This window comes from Pteropus medius, unplaced genomic scaffold (assembly GCF_902729225.1).
Source record: "Pteropus medius unplaced genomic scaffold, Ma_sr-lr_union100, whole genome shotgun sequence".
Taxonomy (NCBI): domain Eukaryota; kingdom Metazoa; phylum Chordata; class Mammalia; order Chiroptera; family Pteropodidae; genus Pteropus; species Pteropus medius.
The window spans coordinates 58053970-58062066 of NW_024349800.1; the positions used below are offsets into that span (position 1 = coordinate 58053970).

Here is an 8097-nt window from a genome sequence, read left to right on the forward strand (position 1 = left end):
GTGATCCAGAAACCTCCTCTGCGAAGCCTTGCTGGCGTTCTTTCCCCGTCCCTAATGCGTCGCACGCTTCAGTGCCGAATCAGCAACTCACCCCGACTCCCGCTGCTGTGTGAAACGCAACGGCTGCATGTACTTGCCCACTTGTCTCTGCTCCTCTGGGCTGTGAACCCTTTGAGGAAAGGGGTGGCGTCTCACTCCTAGCCATATCCCAGTGCCTGGCAAACGGCTGACTCAGGGTTCGCACCAAAGAAGTTTCTGGATCCGAAGGCCTGGACTGCACGCATGGGATCCTAGCTCTGTAAGCCTTGAAACCACGTGCAAGCAGAGAGACATCTTAACAGAAAACACAGTAATTTCTCTACGTAGTTTATAATTCAATGATGCAGCGTACATAAGGCTGTTCAGTTTCATCCCTGCTTATTTGGATTTCGCCTCAGCCGTCCAGGCAGGGCCTGCTAAGAGCTTGGAGCGGCTGTGAAGTATTGCCCCACACCCTGAAGAACCAGTGCCCGAGAAGGAACGAAGTCACAGGTGAGATGTGCACATAATGGCCGTGTGCTCATTGCTGGCCCTGTGAATCAGAACCTACAGGCATCTGGGAGTGTTCTGCCAGCCTGCTTTGTGGTGGGGGCATTGTGACGGCAGGCCACTGGGGGCAGCTCAGCTGTGAACTTGGCCAGCAGTGATGGAGGAATCTGATAACCTGATGCCACAGGTATCGATGGTCTAGACCCTGTTTTGCTCAGTGGACTTCATTTTCTGATGTTTTAAGTATTTCATCACCAGGCTTCTGGGTATTCCATGCCAAACCTCGGAGATGAAGCAAATACGCTCATCTTCCAGCATTCGTCGTCGGTGCGGAATGGAGGGACACACAGTGACAGGCTTTAAGGCCTGAGGGCCCACATGTTTAGCGGAGGCGGTCATTGGAACAGCGGTTTTAGAGCAGAGCAGCTCTTTAAGCAGCGGCCCGTCTGACTGTTCTAAGTCACCCTGCCTCACAGAACGTGATAGAGACTGAGGGCAGAGTGGCAGATTTGTAATTCTCTGTTTCCAAATATCTCTATATATTTTTAAAATAATACATGCTCATTTGGTCTGAAAAACCCCTATTAGCACAAATTTATACGAAGTAAAATGTAAAACACTTAGCGTTCCTAATTTTTAACCAATCAACTCCATTCCCCAGAGGTAATGACTGGCAACAGTTTCTGTGTACCCTTCCAGGCATTTTCTATGCACGTGTGTGTATGTGACAGTGTTTTTGGCACACAGATGACATGATAGTATCCATGGGGTATCAGGATCCCAGTAGGACAGAAATGGCACACCGGAACCAGGGTCATTTGAAGAGAGTCCAGTTAGTAGCGAAGAGACGGGCGATACGTTGGGTTCCGCCACAGAGAACGCAGCGAGCTGGACTAGCAGCAGCAGAGCTGTCCCTGGCCCCGAGGCCGAAGGAACGAGGAGGAGGCTTTGCGTCGAGAACACTGCTTTGGGGTGGAGGCACGCAGCCAGCCTGAGGCAGCCTCGAGGGTCAGCCCTTGGGCCTCTGTCTCCTCCGCCCCCTCCGATGTGCTTCTGGGTCCCCAGCGGTGGAAGCCGGCAGGAAGCCGGACAGGTCGTTAGAGGTGGTCCATACGAGCTGGCTCCAGGGGCCACGGGCAGGGTGCGGAAGGGTGACGAGTGGGTCTCTCCCCAGCACACGTGCTGTTCTGCACCTTTTAAAATTTTTTTAATTTAACAATTTATTATGGATATATTGTCATTTTTAAAATGACTCCCTAGTATTCATTTGTATAGGTCTGTGATGGAGTATTTATCTAGTTGCCCACAAAAACACATGAAGATTATATCAGAATTTTTCTGTTACCAACAATGGCACAGTTCACATTTTTTGTAGATACATATGTATATTTTTTTGCATGGTCGTGCCAGTTTATCAACAAAATAAATTCTTTGATGTAGAATTATTGGATTGAAGAGTATGTATATTTTAAATGTATACAGATTCTATCAAATTCCCAGACTTCTGTTTTATAGTCATCTTTTCTTTACCCTTCACCAACACTGGGCATTGTCCATTCTTTAAACCCTGCTATTCTCTTTGGTAAAAAGGAGTATATTGGATTTCTTTCATGGTTAGTTCAGTTGGCCATCTTTATATGTTCACTGACCACTTTAGTGTGTGTGTGTGTGTGTGTGGGCACATGTCTGTGTGTATGGGTGCACACACTATTTGAAATCCGTTACTTAGTTTTTTGCCATGGGTTTAAGGTTTTCCATATTTGTTTGTAAAATCTCTTTGTCTATTAAGAAACCTCTCCCTGTATCCGTCATGAGTTGCAGACCTTTCCCCACACTGATATTTATTTGTCTTTTGACTTTATGTCCTACCCCTCTATGGCTACTTCATTTATTTTTACCAAATCTGATTTTTAAAAAAAAATTAATTTAATTTTTTTTTAATTTTATTTTATTATTTTATTTTTTTAGGCGAGGCAGCCCTTGATTGACCTCACAGATTGCAAGGAACTTGTCAGCTTATAATCCTTTATTTTTTTATTTTTTACACCTACAGCACCTGGTCTTCCTAGGTGGTCTCCCATTCAAGTACTAACCAGGCCCGACCCTGCTTAGCTTCTGAGATCAGACGGGATCGGGTGTGTTCAGGGTGGCATGGCCATAGACTTGTTTTTCTTTATGACTTCTTGTTTTCATAGCTTGCTTAAAAATATTTTCTTCACTATGAGATTATAAATATAATTCCTTTCCCTGTTTTCTTCTTTCTTTCCCGTTTTTTCCTTCTTTCCTTCCCTTCCCTCCTTCCCTCCTTTATTTTTTTTTCCCTTCCCTTCCCTTCCCTTCCCCTGTCTGTCTGTCTGTGTTTGTATCTTCATTACAATTGGAACTGATTTTTATATTGGAATGATACAAGAATTTGGCCTAATTTTATCAAATGGGTAGTGAATTGCCCCAACAGTGTTGATATAGTCATTTTTAATCACAAGTTTGAAATACCTTAAACATTGCATAAGTTTTCTATGGACTTGGATTTCTTTTTGAGCTCTTTGAGCTTTTCTGTTGCTCAGTCTATTCCTGAACCAACACCACATTGTTTTGATTATTGTAGCTTTATAAAATATTTTAATATCTGGTGTTAGTTTTCTCCATTCTTTACTAGAGGGTTTTTTTTTTTTTTTCCTGATTTTCCTTGAGTTTTTCAAGTGTCTTTTTTTCCGATGAAGTACAAAACCATATGGCTAGTTCTAATATATTCTGTTGAAATTGTGACTAGCCCTAACAAATTATTTGAGAGAGACAGGTACAAAGATACTAACAGCAGCATACTGTGTGAAGGGGGAAAAAAATTGGAAACTTGAGTGCCTGTCAATAAGACGACATGTTAAAACACATAAAATGCATTGGTACGAAAGGATGTACTACTGTTATCTGTATCAATATGGATGACTCTCCCAAGCATAATATTTGGTAAGAACTGTCACAGAGGAAAACAATGTTATACAATGTATGCATGTATCTCCATGTGGGGGTGTGTCATGAAAAGTATATTTTGCTTAGTAATACATATTTAAGCTGTAAAAGTGAAAAGAAATGCGTGGAAATGACCAACACAAATTCAAGGTTGTAGTTTCTTGCATTGGGGCAGGGAGCAGATACAGCCAAGGGGTAGGTCGTGTGACTTCACCTCTGCTGACGTTGTTTTATCCTGAAGCTAAGATACAAGAGAGTTCGTTATCTTATTCTTTATACTTTTTTCGTATGTCTGAGATGTTGGTAATTCTTTTTTTAATTAGAAAATTCTACTGAGTACATAAAATAAGTCATAAATAAAACGGGGAGATATACTCATTCTCAGATGAGAAATGTCAGCGTCATAATATTTTTAATTCTCCATGACTCCTAGTCAAGTAGTATGTTTATAGTTTTCCTTACTGAATCGTATTGAGACTGTTTAAATATTTATGTAATTATATGTTTATAAAACTATAGATACAAAACCAAGGTTACAGTAGGAAAATATTTACCTGATCATGTAAAGGAGCACTCCTCCTCTTTAGAAGAAATCACTAGAGTCAAATGGATTTTACTGGGTAAAAATTTTTAAGAATCTTCAGTACTTCCAAAACATCACACAAAATTTAAAAGACAGATGAGATGTCAGAAAAATATTTCTGGTAATATGGAAAGGATTCACACACTTAATATATAAAAATGTTCACACTGACCAATAAGAAAACCCTAAAATTTCAATGAACACAATGAGCAAAAGACCGAGACAGGAAATTCACTGACCAATAAATGCAAATGGTCAGTAAGCAAATAAAGCGAGCTTTGCCTTAACGAAATCAACTAAAACAATGAGATGTTTGTTTAACCTGTTAAATAAACAGATTAAAGAGAAGATAGAAAACCTTGGCCAAGCCCTGAAACAGGGCTCTCATATACCACGAGTGAGGGCTTCATCTGGCAAAACTTTTGGAAAGTAATGAGAAAAGATCTGCAGAGCCTTAAAACAAGTAACTCTTTGAAACAGCAGTCCCTTCTAGACATCCATCCTGGGAAAGTTGGCAGGAAAATTCATGTATTAATTTGTGCGGCTACCCACCCTATCATGCATGTTTATTTACTGCACAAGCTCTTCAAGGTCAAAGATTCAACCAATACACTTCACTTTTCCCTTCATGATGATTCTTTTCCATCTTGTTCTCTCACCTCCAGCTAGCAAAGATGCTGCGTAGATGGCTTGTTCTTACCTTCAGGAGGAAGTGAGGGTGGTAGATGCTCACTTCTTGTTTGGGTAGAAATGAGTCTCCTTGAACACCCAGGAGAGACCCACGTCCTCCCTCCAGTGTGACCTGAGGCACGTGGCATCCCGTGTCTGCTGGGCGTTTTTCTGAGGAGTGTGCCATTGTCTGTTATGGGTTGAAGCAGGGTTTCTCCACCTTGGCACTTTGACATTGGGCTAGGTAATTCTTTGTTGGGAGGGGCTGTCTTATGCACTGCAGGATGTATAGCAGCATCCCTGGCCTCTGCCCACTAAATGCCAGTGGATGACAAACAGTCATGACAAACAAAAGTGTCTCCAGACATTTCTGAATGTCTTCCGGGGAAGGGGCAAAGTGCCTCCAGATGAGAACCACTGGTTAAAGTTAGTCTTACTGAAGAGTAGGTCTGTTTCTCTAGGTTGAGATTTTAAACCCTTCCTCCCAATGTAGCAGCTTCGATCTTGCATTAGAAGAAGAGCGTGTGGGACGGGGTTACATGGGAGTGGCCATCTTTGGAAAACGCTATCTACCATACCCACTTGACTATGTACTAACCCACTGTGTGTTCTTGTGCTGGTCATTTTCCTGCCAAAATGAAGAATTTGAGCTAGCATTGATGTCTTTCATAGTGCTCATCAGAGGCTCTGTAGGAGCGCTGCGAGATCAAAGGGGTAGGCTAGGAAGATACCCTCTTTCTTCTCCCAAAGGAGCTTCACTTTGATCTCTTTACATTTTGGTCTTCCAAATAAGTGTCGTAGCAATGCAATCAAGTGCAGCCGTGACAGATTGAGACCCTGGGAAATGTTATAATGATGCCTATTCTGTGATGGCTGTGGGCCCTGAGGACAAGGGCACGCCCTCATGTGAGGTGGAGCAGTTTTCCAAGCAGGGAGTTGGTGGTTCTGGTGGAGGGCAGTTAGCCCCAGGGCGGAAAGCTTGATTGGCCTTTGGCCTGCCCAGACTAATGGGCCTCGAGGGGATCCCCAGAGGAGCCGCAGATGCTTCTGCTCTTGCTAGTGAGCTCCTCCTGGTCCTAGGAGCTGGCATGGAGCCAAAGACCCCCAGATTACTCAGATTTCCACTGGCAGAAGCAGAATGGAGCCCATGACGGGGACAGCAGTGTGGATGTATTTGAGTTTTATTCTTGCCACGAGAAGGGCCAGGATGGACCCTATGTCACAAAACAAGCCAAGCGAGGTCACGTTAGGGGCCTCAGCAGTAGACATCTGAGGGGAGATCTGTGCCTGTGGGGGCTGGACTTGGGACTAGACAGACTCACTGTAGGGCCGTTCTTCCTGGACCCTCGGTCTCTAGAAAGGGAAATGACTGCCTGCAAGTACGCCCATGGGAAATAGCAGAACAGGGTTGAGCCCCAGTTTTAAATTTTTTTTTTTTTTTTTAAGTGAAGGATATTGCTAGGAGCTTCTGCATTTCTGACATCCTCATCATAGGGATCTTGACGGAAGCTAGTACACCTCGGTCAAGAGCGCTTTTCCTCACTGACTTCGAAAAAGATCCCACGTACCTCTAGGTCACGAACCGGGTAAAGCCAACCCAGCCGCTCTGTCATCATGCTTATCTGCTTCCAGGTTTTACAAACACACAAACAAGGCCAAATGTTGGTCTGTCTTTGCTCCTTCATCAGTGTTTTATGTAGATGCTGTGAGGGGAAAAATATCTTGAAAGTTGTTATTTTGTTCTCTTTCAACATGACTGAAGGTTTTACAGAGATGTAGAGGTGAGAGAAGTCTCCTGGTTTTTAATCCCTTGAAATCTGAAAAGTAGTTTGAATAGTGTCATTTGCCATCTTTGCTATCTCTTTCCTAGATTTGGGTTGTTTTGTTTTGTTTTTGAGCCTCACTGAGACCATGATCTGCGTTCCCGCAGTGAGGGTGACTTCAAAGCTCAGTGGCCTGAAAGGTGGAGATCTTTCAGAAAAAGAACTCATTAGCATGACTCAAGAGGCTGGGCAGGTAATCATTTCTTTCTTTTCTTTTTTTTTTGACGAACAACCTTGGTTGACCTCACAGCAGGTACAAGGACCTTGTCAGCTTACAATCCCTATTTTATTTTATTTTATTTTATTATTTTATTTAATTTTAATTTTATTTTATTTTATTATTTTATTTTATTTATTTTATTTTATTTTATTTATTTTATATTTCACGCCAACAGGACCTGGTCTCCCTAGATGGTCTCCCATCCAAGTACTAAGCAGGCCCGACCCTGCTTAGCTTCCGAGATTAGATGGGATCGGCTTGTTCAGGGTGGCATGGCCATAGACCAGGTAATCATTTCAAGATGGAGTGGGAGGACACTGGGCTTTTGTCATGGCTGGAGGAATCTTTTCTCTGGGTGACTCCATCGTTCCCAGAGCAGCTTTCCCGCTGGGCATGATTTTAGAGAACTATTTCAGGGAGCCCTGAGGACCCCACTAGAAGAGTTTTGACAAATTGGACATAAAGAGGTCAAATGTATGTTCTCACATTCTTTTCTCATTGGGTGGATAAGCAGATGTGTCCAGACTTTATAGGAGCCTGGGGACAAGCCCTATTTCTCAGGCGTGGTCCCTGACGGGGCTGCCAGGGCAACTCAGCGTGTTGTCTGGAAAAGCAAGGCAGTGTAGGAATTCTGGCTCTTCCTCCTGCGCCTGCTGACTGTGGTTAGCACATGAAGACACTCGATCTGAACTGGCGTGCAGTAGGCATTGGGGTTTAAAAGATGAACAGAATGTCATCTCTACCCAGGAGAAGAGAGTCGATTCTGGTCTACACAGTGAGCTTTGGACTGTTCACAAATATTATTCTGACACAAATAGTATTTGAGAGACTATTGCAGTGGGGTTTTGGAAGAGAGGAGGGGGATCGGGCTTGACTCTGAATATAACCAGGGAACGTAGGAATTTATAGGCAAAGAGCAGGGTGGCATCAGTGGATGGAAAGTCACTAAGAAGGAGGACTCTTGCTAAACTGACCTAATAGGATTCTTGGCGAAGGCAGGCCAGGTGATCAGGCGTCGCTGGGGGATGGTAGAGGATGAGGAATTTGACCAGATGTCAAGCGTGATCAGCTATGGAGGGTGGAAGATTCTTTCTAAATAATCGTAGCTGTCATTTAATTCAGCATCTACTAATGTGCTGGATTAATCATGATGACGTCGTACCCATGTTAACTCATTAATGCTCACAGCAGTCTGGGCTAAGCATCGGCAAGTAGGTGATCCAAACCTGATAACATAAGAGCACTAGGGTTCGGAGAGTGCGCGTGACCTGCCCGAGGCCGAGAAACCAGCACATGACTGCGCCGCA

General features: G+C 43.5%; 1 non-coding gene and 1 pseudogene across 1 annotated transcript; both read right to left on the reverse strand.

Moving 5' to 3' along the window:
- Positions 1 to 2572: 2572 nt before the first annotated feature.
- On the reverse strand, positions 2573 to 2691 carry LOC120622215 (5S ribosomal RNA). Its single transcript, XR_005658459.1, has one exon. It is a non-coding gene; the product is annotated as a 5S ribosomal RNA (ribosomal RNA).
- Positions 2692 to 6956: 4265 nt separating this feature from the next.
- LOC120622611 (uncharacterized) lies at positions 6957 to 7074 on the reverse strand (annotated as a pseudogene).
- Positions 7075 to 8097: the final 1023 nt, after the last annotated feature.